We start from the raw sequence: 21966 nt of genomic DNA on the forward strand, positions 1-21966 counted from the left end.
CACCCGGGCAATCCGCGAAAGAACGAAACAAACAATCAAGTGAGGAAATGATGCGTGTTCAGCCCAGTTCCTGTGCACGCTGATCATATCGTGCTTTATCCGGGGTCACGAGTACTCGAATACGTCATTCACGTGCATGAAAAACACAGGACACGAAAACGGAAAGTTCCGTGCAGTCTTATTTCATTGCGGTAACGGAATAATGGCTGCATAAGTTAAGAAATCGACACGCGCCATGCGAAAGCCTTCTGCTTAACTTTCTTTCGTATCCAAAACGCACTTTTGTGTAAGGGTTGACCCCTGTGCGCTCTCCGTGCGGAAAGAGAACCAAGCCGACTAAAAATTAAAAAATGCGGGAAGGCCTTCAACGGCACTGTTCTTTTATCGTAGGCCCGCAGCGCTCGAAGCCAAGACGCACACTATCGCGTATTTTACGACAACAAAAGGATACCGACCTAAGGAGCCTTAGTGGTCAAGGAGAAACTTATATTTAAAGCTCCTATTCTATAGTGTTTTCTCAGGCGCCGCAGGAAACTTGTGTAGGCAATGGACTCCAGGCAAACACAATCTTCCTGTTTATTGTGAACACCGATAGCAGGGGTCTTTCATTAGCAGCTTTCTCTATCACTGGTTGTTGGTGCAGGAACTTAGGGCACAGTGCTACCCGAAGACTGACAATTGCCAATCGCGCTCAGCAGATGCCCCGAAAACACGTCCAAAACACAACACGCGAACACGCACGGCTCGTATGCAGCCATTTTCTCCCATCTCCCCAGCCCTCACCATAAGGCAGCACCTGGTGCTGAGGGTAGCGGCGTGAATGTAACTCGCGCTACGAGGCTATAAAAAATTTTGTTTTATACATTGTGTCGCTATACCAATTCAATGCTAAGTGTATTACTGTTAACAGTTATCGTAAGGTAGGTTCTGCCGAATTTGTTTCTGTGGCGCTCTTTCCAGAATGAACACATACCAACTCGGCAAACCGTCAGTTATTCACAACATGGTAGAGCATCGAGCTGCTGCGCTGAGAGAAGCTGGTTGAAAACCAACCACCACACCAACTTGGGTTTCTGGGTATCTAACAAAAGGCATGTACCACTCTTTAAAAAGTCCGTTCGAGGCCAGGTTGGGTATGCGCCATTGGCTATGTCTTTGGTTACGGGCGTTTCAGGCGTGTGCATGACAGTGCACCTGTTCCTCACAAGTGGCCTGCGGTCGGCCCATTATCTCTTGGTCGACTTCCCAATAAACCTGCGTTCTTCTTGTTCTGGCTATCTTGCTGTTGTCACGTCCTTCGCGGCACGGATACGTGGTGTCAGAAGTGGCTACGATGCTCTAGCTTCGGCAGCGGTGGAGTACCAGCGTGGAACGGCTGCAGGCACCGGAGCGCCTGCGTCTGGCAGGGAACGTCTCGGCATCGTGGAAACGTTTTCAGCAAAAGTTTGAGCTCTTCCTGCAAGTATCGGAAGTGAAGGACCAACCAAAAAGTTAGGCTTCGAAAGCTGCACTCCTGCTGAGCATCGCGAGGGACGAGACGCTCGATGTATTCAACAATTCCAAGTTCAGGCCGAACGAGAGCAAGGATGACTACAAGATCTTAATACAAAAGTCCGACGCCTGCTGCACAGAGCTGACCAACGAAGTGCATGAAAGATACCTGTTTCGTGTGAGGACCCAAGTGGAAGGAGAACCGTTCGAAAAATTTCTACGTGACTTGCCTCACAGTGCAACTTTGGGGCATCGCACGATTCACTGGTAAGGGACCAAATTGTCTTGAGTACCAATAACGCTAAGCTACGGGAAACGATGCTTCGTGAGAAAAGGCTGACATTAATGAAAGCGGAAGAAATGTGCACAATGGCAGAGTCAATCGCACAACAGAATAAGGCGTGACGCAAAGCAAACGGCTACGTTGATGCCATTTCACTGCGCACAAAAGAGAGCAACGTCGGCGGGGAACAATTGCAGTGCAGATGGTGTAACCGCAAGCACAGACCGAAGCAGTGCCCAGCATTTGGAAAAAACTGCTATGTGTGCCAAGGTGTCAATAATTTTGCTATATGCTGTAGGAAGTCGAGAGAAGTGAGTGAAGTCAACAAAGTTCAAGAGAGCGACTTTGATATCCTAGATGTCTGCAGTAAAGGTAGAAATACGAATGAGCTGACTGGAAAAGCTCAACTTAATGGTCAAGAAATTTTCTTCTAGATAGACTTTTGCCATTGTCAGTATACCGGAAACTACTATCACGTGAACTACAGCCGACGAGCACAGTGCTGCGGGCGTATAACGGTGGTGTCATAACGTGCTTTGGAACAGTGTCAGAAATTGTGCGTGTTGGAAATGCCCTGAATCGGGTGGAATTTTTTATTGCAAAAAATGGTTGCCAGCCCATACTCGGACTAGAAGCCAGTGAGTCTTTCGGAATGATTCATCGTACTATGGATGCTGTGAACGCGGCTTCTGTATATGGTTCTCTGGAGGGTTTCGGACATGTTTTCGACGAACTTGGTTGCCTGAAGCACCCCCATCACATGGTCCTCATACCTGGAGCAGTGCCAATTGTTCAGCCAGCTGGTCGTGCTCCTTCGGCACTGGAGGAGCCTCAAAACAGAACTCGAAAGAATGGTGCGGGCTTCAATCATCGGAAAGAACAGGAGCCTACTGAACGGGTAACCCCACTGGTACTTATGAAGAAAAAATAATGGCGGTCAACTTGTTTGTTTGGATGCGAGGAATATCAATCAGCTTATTAAAAGGCAGCATGTCCCCCTCCCGAAGCGCGAAAACTTAGAAGCTAAGTTAGCGGGCCTCGATGCTAGCTCGGGCTACCACCAAATACCTTTAGATGGACAGACCTCGAATATATGTACTTTCTCGTCGCCTTTTGGAAGATACCGGTTTTTGCGTCTACCGTTTGGAATATTGTCTGCACCAGAAGTGTTTCAACAAAGAAGGACTCAACTTCTAGACGGGCTGCCGGGCGTACTATTATACAGGGATGACATATTGGTGTGGGGTTCAACGCGGCGAGAGCACGACGAGCGCCTTGTAGCTGTTTTGAAAGCCGCCGAGAAAGCTGGCCTTACTTTAAATACACAAAAGTGCAAGTTTGGGCTGACACAGAAATCAAGGTTCTTGGTGACATAATAACCTCAATTGGTATATTACCAAACCAAGAGCTCGTTAAAAGCATGATTGAAATGCCGGAACCAACAAGCAAGCCCATTGTTCAGCGCATGCTGAGAGTGCTAAAATACTTCGGGAAATTTGTGCCGTGTCTGTCTGAACAAACAGCGTTGTTGAGGAATCTTATCAAGTGTCGCTCCGATTTTCAGTGGACTGAATACCACGCTAGAGAGTGGAAGACCGTAACACAAGATTGGGCCTCAACTCCCGTGCTTGCTATTATTTATGCTCAAAAGGAAACCAAGGCTTCGTGCGACGCTTGACGGGATGGTGTAGGGGCAGCTCTTCTGTAACGTCACAGCGATGAATGGCGACCCGTAGCATACGAGTCACGCGTTCTAACATAGGCAGAGTAGAGATACGCTCAAATTGAAAAGGGCGCCCTTAGTATTTGCTTCGGATGCGAAAAATGTCATGAATTCATCTACGGGCGAATGCTACTCATAGAAACAGGCCACAAGCCACTCTTGTCGATAGCGGGAAAAGCAGTTCATGACGTGCCGCCCCGACTGCAAAGGTTCTTTTCTTTGCCTGTTTAAGTATGACTTTCTTTTGCACTACATTCCGGTAAAGAATTTGGTTCTGGGTGATATCACGATCCACGGTTGCTGACTGCAGCAGACAAAACACAAACATGGTCGATGGGGAAATTCACGCAGTGCAGGCCCTAAGCTACATGGTGACGCCAAGGACAGAACGCGAATTGTGGCCAGAAAGTGCGTGCCACAACTACCTGCAGGTAGTGGTGGAACGTGTGTCAAGGAGCTAACCCATTGAGGGTGAACTTAAGCCTTGTGCGCAAGAACTATACGTTGTAAATGGGATACTATTTAAAGGCTCCAGAGCACGCGAAAGATTTTGTCCAGAATTCATGGGGGACATCTTGGGGTTCAAAAGTGCCAAGAGAGGGCACGCCGCCTTGTTTTTTTGGCCAGGCCTTAACAGTGAAATTGTAGCGCTACATGCAAGCTGTTCAACCTGTAAGAAACATGCTTATGCGCAAGCAAATGAAACCTCTGCTGATGCGGTCGGTTCCCAGATGCCCGTGGTACAGGGTTGGAGTGGACATGGGACTCCTACCTTGTCGCTTATGGTGCATTCTGGAACTCTCCAGAGTTTCAGCAACTCCAGCACACTACCTCAAGGACCACAATTGATGCACTCAGCGCTATCTTCACAAGATATGGCATCCCATTAGAAGTTTGCACGGACAATGGACTTCAGTTTTCGAGTTATTACTTCCCCATGTTTGCACGAAACTGATTTTACATATGTAACTTCTAGTCCTCATTACCCCCAGTCACATGGCGTGGTGGAAAAAGGTGTACAGACCGTCAAGCGCATCTTGAAAAAATCCCAGGAGTACGGGGACGACTTTTGTCAAGGACTACTGGCGTATCGCTCAGCTCCAATCGAGGACCGGCGATCCCCTGGTGAACTGTTGCAAGGAGGCGCCTTCCAGCCAATCTTTGCGACTTCCATCAAGTACCCTGCATCGAGGTGAAGAAGCACTGCCAGCACGCACAAGGCAAACCTTTGCGGAGGATGTAAGAGGCACGCAAGCTCCAAGGTCCTACCAGCTGGTAACGGAAGATGGGCGAGTTCTGCGGAGAAACCGCAGACATCTCATACAAGCCGTATGCTGAAACGAGCAGCGAATACGGCGATGGCACAACCGAAGCGAGCACGCCTGTCGACAACCCTCAGGTATCTGCAACGCATTCTTCGGCTGGGTCAAGATCGCAGGCCTCGAACTCATCACGAATGACTGATGGGACACAACAGCGCACAGCCAACAAAGAAGGAAGGTCAACACCGGATTCTTTGCAGACCCCAGCTCCCAGAAGGTCGTCCCTCAACAATAGGCCCCCGCAACGCCTTCACGGTGACGAGGCATTTAACTAAATTGCGTACTAATCTGTCAATACAGTCTGTTTTGTTTGTTCACGCGAAATGATGTATCAGGCGCATGCATGACAGTGGGCTTGTTCATGACATGCGCGCTGCGGTCGGCCCATGATCATTTGGTGGGCTATAAAAGAAACACTTCCCAATAAACCTTCGTTCTTTTTCTGGCCATATTGCTGTTGTCACGTCCTTCGCGGCACAGATACAACGGGGCGCATTTGATACTATATTCCACATGTAAAAGATTTCATCTCCACCATGGGCCAATTTCATCAATTCTTTAAGAATTATTTCACAGGCAGATCACAGTCTGGTAGAATTGAGGACAAATACAGTGAATTCATAGCAACAAAATTCGGTCTTCCACAGGGAAGTACTGTGGCCCGATTACTATGTAATATCGATATGATTGAACGAGATTTCTTGAAGCTAAGATCAAGAGTCTTCCAGCATGCAGAATTAGCACTAGAATTCACTGATACTGATCTTGGACTCAAAAGGTTTCAACAGAATATATGCAGGGTAATAGAATGGCTGACGCAAAATTCCATATATTTAAATTGGCAAAAAACAAAGCTTTTCAGTTTTTCAATTCCATACAAACGTATGCTCCTAAATGACAAGGGAACCTGGGGAGTAACCGACGTCCCTGAGGCGACGGTCATACAGGTCTTTTTGGGCAGCCTGGGGCACTGTGAGCCCTTAACGTGCGACTTGGCGGGTTCTGTTGCCTGGCTTTATGTAAATGAGCCACTCTTTTTACATGTGATCCGTGCACATATGATGTAATACCATATGAATATGCGATAAAGTATCTCGGAATAATATCTGATGAGCATATAACATGGAATGATCATGTGCAGTATATATGCAACAGGCTTAGATTATTTGAGATTATTTCGTCTGAGATTATTAACAACCTAAGAGGTAAAACTTCGATGTACTTGAGGGGCATCATATACTTGGCATGGGCTGAATCTACTATAAGCTACAGTATTACATTGCATGGAACTTTTTCTGATCACAAACGAGAGCCATAAAACGGATAATTATAATAATAGTAAACAATATAACCTATGGAACTAAACTGCAGCAGGTTAACAAGGAGTTACAATACAATAGGTTCGACATACTGGAAATGCATGAAATATTGTATTACGCTGCGCTCACATGTCATTACAATGCAAAGGCTTTCAAAGTGCCTGTAAAGAAAAATGTCGCCCTAAGAAAGTCAGAACCGCGCAAAAAGCCAAGATGCTTTACACATTCCGCGAAAAAGATAAGAGGGTATTACGCGCCACAGATATTTACTCAACTTGGCGAAGCATCTTGCAATTTCAAAACTAAACGAAAAAATGAATAAATCAATAAGGAAATGGTGCTCACCTTTGCGGATAAGTTACTGATGACCTCTTGCATGTTGAAGCTTACTTCCTTTGTTTTCTCTTTAGATATTCTGTGAATTGTCATATGGCTCATTTCAAGCTGTTATTTGCCCTTTATTTAATTATTTATTTAGGTAAATTTTTGGTCGAATTCTATTCAGTACTGCTTATTGTGCGTACATAGTTTGTATGTTATGCATTGTATGTACTGCTGTGCCTTACTTCATTGTTCTTGAGGTACACACTCGGGGATTCACCGCGCTTCCTTAACAACCAACAAGCACGTTGTGCTTAGGTTAGACAGGAAAGGAAAATGCTGTACCAAGTGAAGATGAATATATTTTGATTTGATTTGATTTGATCACCAATAGCACACCAATGGTAATATACTGTATACTGCCAATTGAATCAAAGTCTCGAATAATTTCCAAAGAATGAATCTCCATGTTGAATTCTTCTTGCGAAATACCAGAATTAAAGAAGTCACACCCTGAAAACTGCGTACATGTTGCGATGGTTTGCCAGGAAGCATCCGGTTTTACATGGAAAAGATTCTTGGCACAATCAAGTGTCACGAAAGCGGCTTTAGGCAGCCAAAGGAGTCCGAAATGGTGCTTTTTGAAATCGGGGATATCCAATTCATGGAAGCAATACAGGATCTTACGGGAATAGCACGCATTTACGAACAAATAAGAGATTACAACAGCAACCTGCAGCTGTGACGAATGCAAGGCTTCCGCGTGCTTCTGGCCATTTCGTTGCTATCGTCGTCGTCCGATCGACAGTAGCAGCCCCTTCACTGTCTCGTGGTACTATCCTTACCTTCCTCCCTCCTGCCCCCCCGCCCGTTTCCCCGGGTGAGATGGCCGACCCAGCGCTGCGTATAAAACTGTTTGTAAAGTTGCATCCCTTCTGTACTTCCATGAAAGTGCTTGCTTTTATACTTCCTTTTACCATTTTCATATAGCAGCTATTGTATATGAAGACATTTTATTGCGTTTTTGTCTGGTGGTTGCTTCAAGAAATATTCAGTAGCGTGCTTGTAATATGCAACGACTGTAAATAAAGCACATTTGAGAGAATGCCTAATATGCACCAAGAGTTTCGTTTGAAAATGTGAAGTATGGTTAACTACACAGTAGAGCAATTTCGCCAAGAGTACTTCAACAGTTGTGACTAGTATTAGAGGCTGGGCAAACTGGCCATTTTCGAGGGCCATTATGAGAACTACCCTTTCAGTGAAATCTTTTAGGTATACATACTGATACTAGTGACTTGAGGGAGCTGTTTAATTATCCAGACTTCAAGCTTTCTTCAGTGGCACCCTATGGGAATGGGGAGATAAAAAAGGGTTGCATAAGGAACAGGAATGCACAAGTAATTAGGCAATCGTCTAAACTTAGCATTTATCAGCTAGTATGTTTAAATTAGTCTCAACATGTACTTTAGTATCGTGGAACTCGAAACAGCCAATGTTGAGCTGTCTAGTTTTTGCCCATCATGTAACCAAAACGTGCGACCTGATGTATGGTGCATCAGTCGTTAGTATGGTGCGTACTACATAGCCTCTCCACGGAAAGGGGAAAAGTCTCATGAACCCTCTTTTTGTGCCTTGGAGGTTAAATCACTTTTTCCCGTACACCTCCTTCGGCCCGTCAGTGGTCAGTGGTGCTTGAATCCTGTAAATGAAATAAAGAATATTTATTTCTGGTGTTTTTACATGCATTTTAAAATACACACAGGTCAACTGTAACATCATGCGGCTTTGGTAAGTACAAACAACAGTGACATGCTTCCACAGTTCACACCAGGCATGCATATAGCCAGGATTTTGTTTGGCTCACAACTAATGAATAGGGGGGGGGGGGGGAAACGCCACAGGTGGGGGAGGTGGTAAAGGACGTTCCAGCAAAACCGAAAATTTCTTGGGGACTGGGCCACTCCAACCACCGGCTATGTGCCTGGTACACGGCCATAATGGTCTTTTCCTAAATCTATTCATTTACTAGGAACAACCTGAGGGCCCTGAAAGGGGCATTGTATAAGGGAAAATAAGTTAAAAACAGCTGCCGCTAAGTATCCTCTTTACACTGCTTGCACACAATCTTTGAGTTGGAAGGCTGCTGTATATCTGCATGAGATTGAAGTGTTTGCAAGTGCATCCATGTAACATACCTGGTCTTCTTTTTCTCCCTGAGTCTTCTTGTAGTATTCCATTCCGAACTTGCAGACTGACTGTTTCCTTCACAAGTCGGAATGGCACATTCCCCAGAGAGACTTGACATCCGCAGTGGATTGTGGAGAAGACGACATTGGCTGAAAATAAACAATAAAGACGATTTCATGACGGCGCCTAGTTTTATGCAAGGCTGAAGGCGATGTCGAATCTGGCTTTTGTTTTTGTTTATCGGCAGAAAGTAAACTTTAATATCTGCATGCCTCTGGCTAGAAATTCTGGCTCTCCTCAGCAATAATATTAATTATTATTATTAATTACCCCGACATTCTTGTGTGGTTTTAAGTAACAACTTGCAAGCAACGCCAAAAAACCAACATGTTACAGTTTGGTTGGGCCTTGGGATTTTAACATAACACGACGAAAAAGCTCGACGCTGACGATTCAGCTTCTCATATACAGAGTTCAATATCAGGCCTATGCCTTGTAGCAGGACCACGGATGGCACACACGGCCATGTCACGACATGGAGTATAGCTATGGTGGCCGTTCTATCCACCATAGTACAGCCCCACCGAAATTCGTGTCTCGTGTTGCGCACGATTGCTTTCTCAGTATTAAAAAAAGCGCAGATTCATACAAAACAAACGCCCAAGCGCAGCTCTGTCTTGAATTCAAAGCAAATATGTAAAGAGCACAGAGCAGAATTTTTCATTTTTTTGTAGTCATGCTTACCTTGCCATGCGCGGTTGTAATCATGACTGAAACCGAAAAATAACAGTTCAGTTATTTTTTACATTTATCAGAATTTCTGAAGATCGGGTCATGTCACGGTAACCAGAATAATACTCCACTCAAACCGAATTAAATTGGTGCTAGGGGAACTCCGAACCAGTAACCATAACAATATGTACCCTATCTTCAAAAAAGCGAATCAAGATGAATCAATTGTCTAGTGTGGCGCACTAACCGCAACTGAAAACAAGTCGTTCTGCCAGGTTGAGTCCCTGGTTAGAATTTTACTGCGTTTTACAATGATAAATCTACACGCAGAGCGAAACATTAAGAAGCAGTCGATACATCCTTACATTTAGACGGCTTGTTCAGGTCTCCTGATGTCCGCACAGCATACCTATCGTTGACGGCGGCCAAGGACCTCTCAAAAAGCTCATCGTCTGACTTCAGGTAGCCATGGGAGAGAGGCTCGCTCATCGTTGCATTCCGCGCATTCACAAGCGAAACAAAACGCGCGCTGCGAATATGATACGCGCGCCGACTTTTCGCTCACGTGGAGTAAGCTGATCCGAACTGAAGCGCCGCACACCGACCGCGCCGCCAAACAGAGGGGAAAAAACGAAAATGGTGATACGTCATCGAGGGGAGGCTCCGCCCCTGCACAGATTTGTTGTGAAAACAGTCGCACCTGAAAACAAGCCGAGTCGGGTACTAAGAAAAAAGGAAGTAAAGCTTCGAGCCCGGAGCATATCCGAGTTGAGAGCTACCGGGGTCCACCTGAAGTGCAGTGCAGTTGCTACGATTCCAAGGTCGGGAATTCTGAGTCAATTCTTATTCTTGGGCAACTTGAGCACCTGCCGAGCTACAAAAGCAGTTGTCCCTTTCCAGAGGAAGCGAAAGAGGACCCTCTCCAAGATAAGCTTGGTTCGGATTGGAACGGGAAACACACACGCCACATACGTAAGGAAGGAAAACAGAAGTGAGCGAAGAATGGTCGCTCGAGCGGTCAATGGGCATGACAGCGCTCTGAATTCCTGAATCCTGGTTTCAAGCATCTCATGAGCCTGCTGCCAGTTTTCACTAGAGAGACCGTCTCGTTCGAATCGGAAACCTAGAATGCGCAACCGCGTTTTCACGGGGACACCATGAACGGGCTGCGGAGAGAACGGAGTGGAGTTCCAGTACATGGCTGCACTTTTAGACCTATTCAACCTTGCACCGTTTGCCTCGCAGTAACCTTCCATGACATCCAAGACGATGCAAGCTGATGTCTCGTCCGGAACGACAATGGACAGGTCATCCGCATAGGCAAAGAGTGCAACCGGAGGGGAACCTGGTGGTAGTAGGAACGTGCCAATTCTACTGCCACAGGACAGCCTCTGCAGAAACGGTTGAAAAGCGAGTACGTAGAGGGCAGGCGATAGAGGGTCCCTCTGCCGTACACCATGTCCCACAATGAATGCCTCCGAGACGCGATCCTGTATGAGGACTGCGGAAGTCGGTTGAGAACACAAGACGTGGACCATCTGCTGAAAACCCACACTAAAACCAGCCTCTTCCAAAACACGGAAAAGGTACTTATGGCTAACTATATCGAAAGCCTTCTCCTGATCGAAGGAGCAGAGAACACCTGGAAGCTTCCTAGTATTTGCCCACGAGAGAAGGTCCCTTATTGCTAAACCGTGAAGCTGAGTGGAGCGGCCCAGGACACAACATGCCTGGTATGAACCCAAAACAGTGTTGAGTACTGGCGTGAGTCGCATACAGAGACACTTTGCTATGAGCTTCGAATCGCAGTTCAGAAGTGTGAATGGATGCCATGCTTTTAGATTGGAGTTTCTCGACTCATTCTTGCAAAGGAGAGTGATTAGCCCCTCTCGTTGAGACGCTGACAAGGTCCCTTCACCAATGATGTGAACGACTTCCCTAATAATGTCCGAAACTTCACATAAAGTCCGACTATCAGACCATCGGATCCTGGACTGCGATTATGCTTCATAGACTTCAAAGCCGAAAACAGCTCTTCCTCATCTATGGCTGAGTGACATACTTCCGGCGGCTCAGCTGGTGAAACAAACGGCAAGACAGCTGGAGAGGCAATTGGTTCGGCATACAATGTCATGTAAAACTGCCTCACCAGTGCAAGAAGTCGATCTGGTGAATCGACTATGCTTCCATCACTTGGATCTACTAAGGAAGGGAGAGTTGTGCTCTTTCTTGAATGATGCCTACGTAGGGCATTTCTGCTGCACCACGGTTCCATTTGCCAGTGCTCGGCCCGGCTTCTGGCTCTCAAGCCATCCCAGCGTCGCTGCAGGAGAATCCGAAGTTCTTTCCGGAGTGCGGCTAGGGTCGGAGCAACACCAGAACGCGTCGGAGTATATCGCGTCGGATCGCGTCCTCATGCTGCTCGTGCGCTCGATGCTTGCCCAAAGACCTGAAGCACTCACGCACTCTGACCTTCACGTCATCGCATTCTGTGCCATCTAGATTCTCTCTGTTGTGCAGTGATCGAAAGAGAATGTATGATAGCTCTGTGGTTGCCTGGTTGTCCTTTGGAAGACGTGGATTTAGGCGCCACCGTCTCTGCCCTGGCGAGACTGTGTTCGAATCGCGAAACCGCAGAAGTAGGAAGCTCTGGTCGCGAAGAGCAGAAGGAATCAACCAAGAAGAATGCATTCGGGAAGCTAGTGACGATGAGATGTAAAAACGATCGATGCGGCTCTGCATGCCCCTTCCTTTCCAATCATTACTGACTGTCCAGGGCGACGCATGCGCCAAGCATCGACCAGTCCCAGCCCATCGACGAGCTCTTGCAGTAGACCATTTCCACCCGCTTCTCTAAATTTTGGAGCCCCTCTACGGGAGGCGCGTTCAACCTGTATTAAAACTGATGTCGCCTGCAAGAATAGGCCGACAGGGACCTACCAAGTAAGGGTCTAACGCAGCGAAAAACTCTGATCTCTAGACTTGTTTGGAGCATAAACATTAACAATTAGAATCACCGGTCCTGCCCATGTTGATTAGGGATTCGCACTGGTTTACAGCGCTGTCATCGGAGGCTACCATGCGGATCCTGCCGTGGCCGGGCTTTGCCCCAGCTCCTGACGCTTCTGAGACAGCCTGTGCTGCGGCGTTCATCGCCGCGCCGCCCTGTCGAGGCCGCGCTGCGCTCGGCTCCTGTTGTTGCCGAGACAGGGACCCTACGGCGTTCGTCGCCGTTCCTCACCCGCTGAAAGCTGACTGTGCCCCGACTCTCGTAACTGTCGTAGCTACTTGCGGCTGAGCTACGGCCTAGTCGATGCTACCCCACCGCTCCGGGTCGAATCAACTATTAAATTTGGAACTGGGAACGATGCAGAACCTCAACTGAAATAACTGACAATAGTGCCGCAAACCGCTTTAAGTACTGTCTCAATTTATATGCCTAGTCCCCTGTCTACTGTCCGCGTATAAGTTAGTTCTTTCCTGTCTTGAGAGACTCCTCATTACAAATGGCTAACCTGCGCCCGCACATTTGGCTACGATTTGGCGAGCTTGCCGGGATCGGCTTTACCATCTTGCCGACAGCTAGACGTAAGGGAAAAGCTTGCCGGGACGGACGCGAGCGCGGCTGGATAAGGCGGACAGAAGCGAGTAGTGCGTCTGATGTTATATTTTTTGATAGCTTCGGCAGCTCGGTATCACATCCTCCCACCATCCTGCTCTCCTCGCACATAACGCGATAAGACTTAGGCGATAGTGAAATATGGGAGAGGGTGTCTCGGCTACTGCGGTGCGGCCACGAGGTCGCCACAAGCCCCATGTATATTGAGAGGTTACACGTGATTTTCAAAGACATGGGCCTGGCTGGTGCCGCTCTGCTACTACATTACAGAAAATTGTAGCAGACCCAATGCCCAATAACATGCACCCCACCCACAATCAAGAGAGAAGAGCAGCGTGTGCCCGCATGTTGCACAAACGCTGTTTCAGAGACCGAGATACATACTACACGGACGCTAGCCCGTATCGCTCCTCACCACATCGTAGGCACAAATACAGAATCGTCGTCATCAATCAGGGGAACCTGGTAGCCTCTGCCTCCATCCGCGCCACATGCAGCGCAGCATCAGAAGCAGCAGCGATCGCTCTCGCACTTCGCGACGCCGAGAGCAAGGGAAGGTCCGCCCGCGTCCTTATGGACTCACAAGCGGCGTGGCCTTTATACATCAATTGAACACCATTTATACAAGCCATCCGAATCCTGGGCCGCTCACTAAAATGAACCCACGATATCGTCTGGTGCTATGGACACGAAGGCCTGCGGGGCAACGAAGACGCGGACTGCGCAGCTCGAGGTCTCACTAGCTGAGCGGCAGACCATACCGTTTTTAAGCCCCCGACAGACCTACGAGCGACCCACGAGTTATTAACCACAAGTCGACAGGTACTACAGGAACGACGTCTCGAAAGAACACAACACGCTCCCCCCCACACAGCTCTCAATAAACTCCAGGCAAGGGACTGGCGCCGCCTGTAAACAAACACATACCCACAATTGTCTCGTATACACGTAATCCCCCCCCAGACAGATATACGTCCCGGACATGTCCCTGGCGTAGCAACTACACAGAGACAATCGCGCACATAACAAACGAATTCACCAGCCGTGTGGGCGACGCAATTTCGCCACGAGTCACAGCACACACACTCACTACGTTGTCTTGAGAGGCGGGACTCTCCGAACTGGACATGGGAAGCCAACTGGCGACTCTCGACCAGGCCAGGCGAGCCGCGATCGCCAGTGGAGCCCTGCCAGAGGGAACCATCCAGGAATAAACTGCGTAACGGTTTCTTCAATAATAAAGTTCCGTCCTCCCTCTCCTCCTCTCCGGGTTGACGCAGAACGCGCGATAGAAAGGACCCTCCGTCTTCTAGGTCGGGAGGATCAGCACGATAATTTGAAACTGAAGGAAAGCGGGCAACAAGCTCAAGAACCTGTTTTACAGCTGAAGCTTCAAGAGGGGGCAGCCCGTTAGAACGCGGATAATAGTGGTCATTAAGCAAGCGACGACGCGATTGCACGGGCTGTGCTAGAAGGTTGTAGTCCTCACAAGTTATTACCAGCCTTTAATGAGACTCATTGATCACCTTGGTGCCTATTACAGCAATTTGATCGCGTTGCAGCGTCTCAAGAATGGCGGCGAAGGAAATGGCCACTTTCGCTCAGTTTGTGCCTAATAGGAGATGCCTTATTGGCCAACGGGCCGCTGGCTATGCCCAGCTAAAGGCTACGCTGTTGCTGCAATTTTGGCATACCGCCAAAAATTAACGCGCGAATATTCGCAAAGCGTAAGCAGAGGAAGAAGAAACGGGTCTCCAATGTGCTTCTCCTCAAGCGTGTCATTTCGACCGTTGGGTTGAGATAGCGAAGATCGGGAGAACGTATGACGGTCTTCGCGACGTAATTATTTCAAAGCAATTTATGAAAGGATGCCCTCCTGCGCTGCGAATACTTACGAAGGAAAGAAACTACAAGAAGTAGATTACGTTGTCGCACACTGCCGACTTCTTGCAAGCCCAGGATCAGAATACTCTAGACAAGGGCAATCTTTGGAAGGATAGGATCACGAGGAGTAGTAACAATATGGAATCTGAGAAGCCACCAGTTAAAGCGCACAATCAGTGATTTTTGTCTAATAAGACCGGCCATCGTGCATCTGAGTGTTGGTCAAGGACGAGAAATAATAAATCCGGTTCTTGCTTGGCCAGCGGCAAAACCGGTTCGTCGGGCGAAACATCTGGAATGCAAGGAAAACAAGCGTCTTGTACACTGACGAATGGTCGGCCTATCAAGAGAACAGTATCAGGAAAGGGGTACGTCGCGCTTAAAGGGGGGGCACTATTCCAGTCGTGAATACGACATGTACTCGCACTCCGACTGTCCCTGACGTAGGGACTTGGCCCATGGCTGAAGGGCTTCTCGAGGGCAAGGTCGTAACCGTGCTCTGGTGTACAGACTACAATACTGTAGGATTACGACAAGGACTTGTTCCAAAGGCAAAGTTTGGAACAAAAATTCCAGCGTTTCTGTTGGACCGAACAGTACATTATTTCCCAGAGGTCATAGCCTCCCTAGACACGCAGTTCTTCACCGGTATAGTGCGGGTTAGGTGTATGCATAACCCCCTTTTTGATGAGGAGTTGCCGAACGTCGCAGTTGTTAAGCCTGGTACTCAAGCAGACTCACCTCCACTACAACAGCTTCACGGAGTGGACCAAGCAGATAGCACTACGAGAGACGTGGAACACTCAGCCATTTCATCGGTGCATACTCCGGTGGAGGACCCTCAGCGTCTTCTGTTGAGGGCGCCTCCAAATCATGGGAGGTGGCCTAAACTTTCGTCCTCCAAAAAAAAGGCGTCACCAGAAGACTCCAGTTCGCCGACCTACCAAGTAGAGCACCAACAGTACTGCCGGCACCACCCTCTTCATCCAGTTATCGATATTCAGTGCAGTGGCTCGGCCCCATTGAATCCCTCTCCACTTCAGCGTGCTCCTCGCCTCTTGTCAGCCAATTAGATAAGACAAGCCGCTCAGTGTAGGCAATGTTATTCGTTTTTCAAGCAAACAAAAGTAACCTGCTATGAACGAGGAGAGCGTTTGATTGGTCTGCTTAGACAACCCTACGGGTAACCACCCGATGCTTGCATCAGCGGTTACGCAAATTTTACGTCAGAAAATTGGAATAGAAACATATTGGAATAGTTTTACGTTATAGGGCCCATGGTCCATGATACATGGTGCACAATTAAGTACGCTGCGGTAAAATTTATGAAAGAATGATTAACTGGCCATTAAACGGCGATGGGAAACTGTACGACAGATTTTGCTTTTAACGAAGTTACGCTGATATCGTATGAAAAAGCGGAGTGAATAAACCAGATGGCAAGATTCTGAAAAGCCTCAAGAGCGCTGATGAGGAAAGTCTGGCGAGAACTCCAATGAATGGGTGATACGTATTCTAATTTGGGTCGTATAAATGTCTTCTGAGCGAATATCATAAGCCAACAAACACAGTGACACCGAGGACAACATATGAAAAATTATTTGTGCTCAATGAAGGAAAAAAAAAGCTATAAATTAATGGAGATTATTGGAAATGATAGTAGATGAAAAAACGACTTGCCACAAGTGGGGCGCGATCCCGAAGGTTGTAAGATTCGAAGGTTGGTGGGCTTGTTGCCTACCTGCGGTAAGTTCTTTTCATCCACTATCATTTCTATTAATTGATGGCTTGTTTATTTCAGTTATTAAGCCCAAGGAATTCGACGTGTGAACGGCGTGTTGCGCGAAAATCGCGTATCTCAGGACTCGCAATACTGTTTTTCCATCCATCCCCTATGAAAGGGGGCAGTGAAGACTAGTCACCTCCCTGCTTCAGTTACTGAGGTATACTAGAAATGCTGTTCACTTTACTATATATATATATATATATATATATATATATATATATATATATATATATAAGAGGTTTCTTCAAAGTTCAGCACGCACTACCCGATGCAACATATGCAGGAAAGAGACGACAATCTTTTTGGAAAACTTATTTACTAAACGGTTTCGGCTTCGTCAGGCCCGTGGATTACTGCACTCTGACGAAGACTGGCCCACCAACCGAAAACGTTTAGTAAATAAGTCTTCCAAAACGTTCGTCATCTCTTTCCTATATATATATATATATATATATATATATATATATATATATATAGTCATTTACCTCTTACTTCAAACTTCTTTATCTGCGTGGTACCGCTGTATCTATGCCTGTAGCGGTTCCGGTCGTATCAAACTCTTCTCTGCATTTTTCCCACAAATATTTTCAACGTCTCTTGACGGTTACAGGCAGACATACGGGTGGACGGGTGAACGGACGTGCGTGCGTGAAGTATACTCGTCGCCTAGGCGTGTTGCTCCAACTCCGCTGAGACGGCACATCCGCTTCCGTCAGCGTAACTCACCGTCGGCGGCGGCGTTCGCGAAGGCGCCGCAACGATGATCATTTACATGCAGCATTGGCTTCTTTTGTTTTGGCGCCTGTCCATAGGTATCCCCACATGTATATATTGAATGCTCTTCGTGAATTGCTTTATGTCTGATTTGTTCTCGGCATGAATGCGTATTTTACCCTGCTTTCATTTTATATGTCAGCTCCTGCCATGGCTTTCGCGGGGTGATCGAGAGTGGTTGGGTAAAAAAGAAGTTGAGGTCCACTATAACGGATGGTTTAGATTTGCGCGTCGTATTTTAAACCATATGGTTATGATTAATGCTCCATATTTTAAAACGCCATCTGGATGTTTGATCACGCACTCAAAGTCTGAAGGTAAAATGTTTGCGATTTGTGCGAGATGGGAGGGTGCACAGCACCTGCGCTATGTAGCCGCTATTTTCGGGATTCAAGCAGGAGGTTTCGATGTAAGTTCGACTGTGTGCTAGGCATTTTCCTTCGTTTTGTTTCCACGCTGCTATCACGTCAAAGCACGGAGCTACTGGCAGTTCCATTACATGTCAGCCTTGTTGTTCGCAAGATCTGTACAGGAGCTTTACCGAATTTTAGCCCGAGGCATCACACCCTGAAGGAAGTGCCGCTCTTGGAGAAAAAAGCTCGGCGCTCTCTTCAGGCAGCTCACGTAGTTCCACAAAACGGGACCCACCACTTTGAATTGCATCCCTGGAGGCCCCGAAGGAGCGAATGCCGAGGTCAGTCCATTTAGAATGAAGCAGATAAGCTTGTGTATGTTGCAGCTGGCGTACGGCGTAAGAGCTTCTTGCGCCGGCGGGCAATTGGGGGTGCAGGACCTTGGCAGTTCATGGGTTCTGTGAAACTGCCAGTTTCCCAAGCCAGTCAGCAGACACAGTGGATCTCTATTTCAGGAAAGAGATCCACGGGCGTAAAAAAAGAGAGAAAGAAAGAATGCATTCTAAGAGCTTTCCAAAAAGGCTATAATCATAGGAGGCTTAAAAGTGACAAATTCTCAGTAGACCCCCTCTCGCGATGGATGTTGTCGTTAATGGGAAGTGCAATGAACCAACATAGCGGTGCACCCTATTACCAACGCCGATGCGTGTATGCAGCCGGGCGTCTCTCTCACGCTACCACACCGCACACGCTGTGCCGTATAGCGATGCCACCGCAAAGACACGGCGAGCCACGATTTCAATTCAGTCGAGCACCGGAGGAAATTTTTAAAACACCTTTTTTGTTTCTCACTGAAGAGCGACACATATGCTGTGGCACCTACCCAGTTACTCAAGTTGACGTTGCAGAACTTCATTCAAGAGCGCCACAGACCAAGTAGCGCATACCCTGTTTTGCAAGTCTTCATTCAACACTGCACATGCCTCATGTCACACTCCCAGTGACCCAAACTGGCTCAACGGTTGGCTTCGAACCTAGTCTGGTGACTCTGGTTGGTGGGCAAGCCGCTGCTCTCAGACAGACAGACAGACAGACAGACAGACAGACAGACAGACAGACAGACAGACAGACAGACAGACAGACAGACAGACAGACAGACAGACAGACAGACAGACAGACAGACAGACAGACAGACAGACAGACAGACAGACAGACAGACAGACAGACAGACAGACGTTGGAAAGTGCGTGAAGTACCCTAAGGTCGCTAATAGCATTATTATAATATAGAGGTGACATAAAGGCTAGAGACCTGTCATTTTCGCAGACTTATTCTGGGGCATTGTATCAGTATGGACACATGACCATATCACATACGCATTGCTGACCTCTGTCTCTGAGTAGTGCGTGGGTGAATGGGGAGTCCATCGGGATGCTGTGCTGAGCGACGAGGGTTAAAAACCAACCATCAGACTATATTGGGTCACTGATTATGTGCAAATGTGCACGTACATGCCGCTCTTGAACGAACTTCTTTCGTGCCGACATAGGTCACTGTACATGCGGGACTGGGTAGGTACTGGCACCCGGAGAAACTCTTTGACGCCGACTTGGAGCGCTGGCTATGTGCGACTAGGTCTTTACTAGTCCGCAATGAATCTCGTTGATGTCAACTTTGGTCACTGTGTTTGTGCCAGTAGGTGTGTGCGGCTCTATAATGACGAAACTATCCTTTGAGTTTCTCCGATGCCACGTAGAACCGACTCCACGTCGCACAGGTTGCTCAAGGACAGTAACACGACGCTGTAAGACACTGTATCAGAAATGCTGTAAGTACGTGCCGCTTTTCAATGAAGGTTTTTCACGCCAAAGCCATAGCGTGCTGCGACTTGAATGCCGTGCGTTTGTGCCGCTCTTCAATTTAGCTCTCGCCTATTGGGTCACTGAGTATGTGCCACGGGTAGTGCGGCAAGCGAGAGAACAATTCTCAGAGTTGGCACGCACCGGTGCGCCACACTTCTCATCTCGAAGACCAGGCTCGGACTTCTCTGCAGCACCAATAGATGGCACAGCGTTTCCAGAAAGAACTGCGAGAGAGGTGCACGGCTGCTGCTTCCCGGGCGTTTCACAGCGTTTGCACGCACCGGCGCGCCAAGCATTTCGGAGGACACGTGCAAGCTTCATGGTTGGGGTGGTGCTAGATGGCGTCGAGAGTTGATAGGAAAGCGTGAAAGAGTAAACCTACTGCAATACACGCCTTATACATAACCTGCTTCAACGGCCCCCATCGACCAGAATTTTCAGCACCTCTAGGAGGCCACAATGTTTCATTTCTTTTTAAGATGATCATATTTGTGAGGGGAATGAAGAAACTGCATGGGTGGCAGCGGGCTACAGTGTGTTTGCGATTGGCAGTCGTCTTTGACGACTGGTTCCGAAAGCGCTGCAGCCGTTTTGGTGTACATGACTGTCTGTAAGGGTCTCTTCTTTATTGCGATCACATTTCAGATCACAGTAACATACCCCGGAGACATCTTAGCCAGAGCAACCTGCGGCGCCATGTGCTTGAACGGGGCTGCATCATCGTCTGCTTCGCTGCAACAGCGACGTCGTAATGTTGGCCAACTTTTTTTCAGCGACCTTCGTAACTATACACGCATTTTTGGTGCAGCGTATAGTGGACATCTAGTACGTTATACTTTATTTACAGAAGAGTTCCATATTAGTACCATGTCCTACTAACAAACATTGTGCTTAATTTTTACCCTGTATTAACATCTCCATCGTTGTCCACTCTTCGCATGTCACAATCGATATGAGCGCAATATCTGCTAGGAGCGCAATGCCTGCTACTGCTACGCTGTACGCAGTAGCAGGCAAAGCTTTAGATCACGCGCATTTACGTAAGACGGATGTATGACTGGCACGAAGGAAGTATGAGCAGCATTTCCGAATTACAATGGACACAGCGAACAATTTAACCAATTAGTGGACCAGTTCCTAGTGCGCGTGATACAAGCATTATATTTTATATCGCGCCTGCAGTCAGTTACAGGTGCTTGGTTATTTTCTCAACGCAATGCGTCATTTGTTGAAGTCAGATTGGTTGAAGGATGGTGGGCAGATTGTTCTAGAAAAACTGGTCACCACGTATGCGCAATGCTTCATGACTTCGAGCGTACCGGAATCCTGTAAGAACGCCCACATAATCCTAATCTCTAAGAAAGGGGACGCCAAAGACTCGAAAAAATATAGACCGATCAGGTTACTTGCGTTCCCTACAATGTATTTACTAAGGTAATCGCAAATAGAATCGGGAGCACCTTAGACTTCTCTCTACCAAAGGACCAGGCAGGATTTCGTAAAGGCTACTCAAGAATACACCATATTCACAGTATCAATCAGGTGATAGCGAAATGGGCGGAATATAACCAACCCTTATATATAGCTTTCATTGATTACGAGAAAGCGTTTGATTCAGTCGAAACCTCAGCACTCGTGGAGGCTTTACTGAATCCGGGTGTAGACGAGCCATATGTAAATATACTGAAAGATATGTATAGCAGCTCCGCAGCCACCGTAGTCCTCCACAAAGAAAGCAACAAAGTCCCAATAAAGAAAGGCGTCAGGCCGGGAGATACAATCTCTCCAATGCTATTCACAGCATGTTTACAGGACGTGTTCAGAAACCTGGATTGGGAAAAATTGGGGATAAAAGTTAATGGAGAATACCTTAGTAACTTGCGATTCGCTGATGATATTCCCTTGCTTAGTAACTCAGGGGACCAATTGCAATGCATGCTCACTGACCTGGAAAGGCAAAGCCGAAGGGTGGGTCTAAAAATTAATCTGCAGAAAACTGAAGTAATGCTTAACAGTCTCGGATGAAAACAGCACTTTACGATAGGTAGCGAGGCACTGGAAGTGGTAAGGGAGTACATCTACTTAGAGCAGGTAGTGAGCGTGTATCCGGATTATGAGACTGAAACAATCAGAAGAATAAGTATGGGCTGGGGTGGATTTGGCAGGCATTCTTAGATGATGAACAGCAGGTTGTCGTTATCCCTCAAGAGAAAAATGTATAACAGCTGTGTCTTACCAGTACTCACGCACGGGGCAGAAACCTGAAGGCTTACGAAAAGGGCTCTACTTAAATTGAGGATGACGCAA

Source organism: Dermacentor andersoni, chromosome 4 (genome assembly GCF_023375885.2).
Source record: "Dermacentor andersoni chromosome 4, qqDerAnde1_hic_scaffold, whole genome shotgun sequence".
NCBI classification, from domain to species: Eukaryota; Metazoa; Arthropoda; class Arachnida; order Ixodida; family Ixodidae; genus Dermacentor; species Dermacentor andersoni.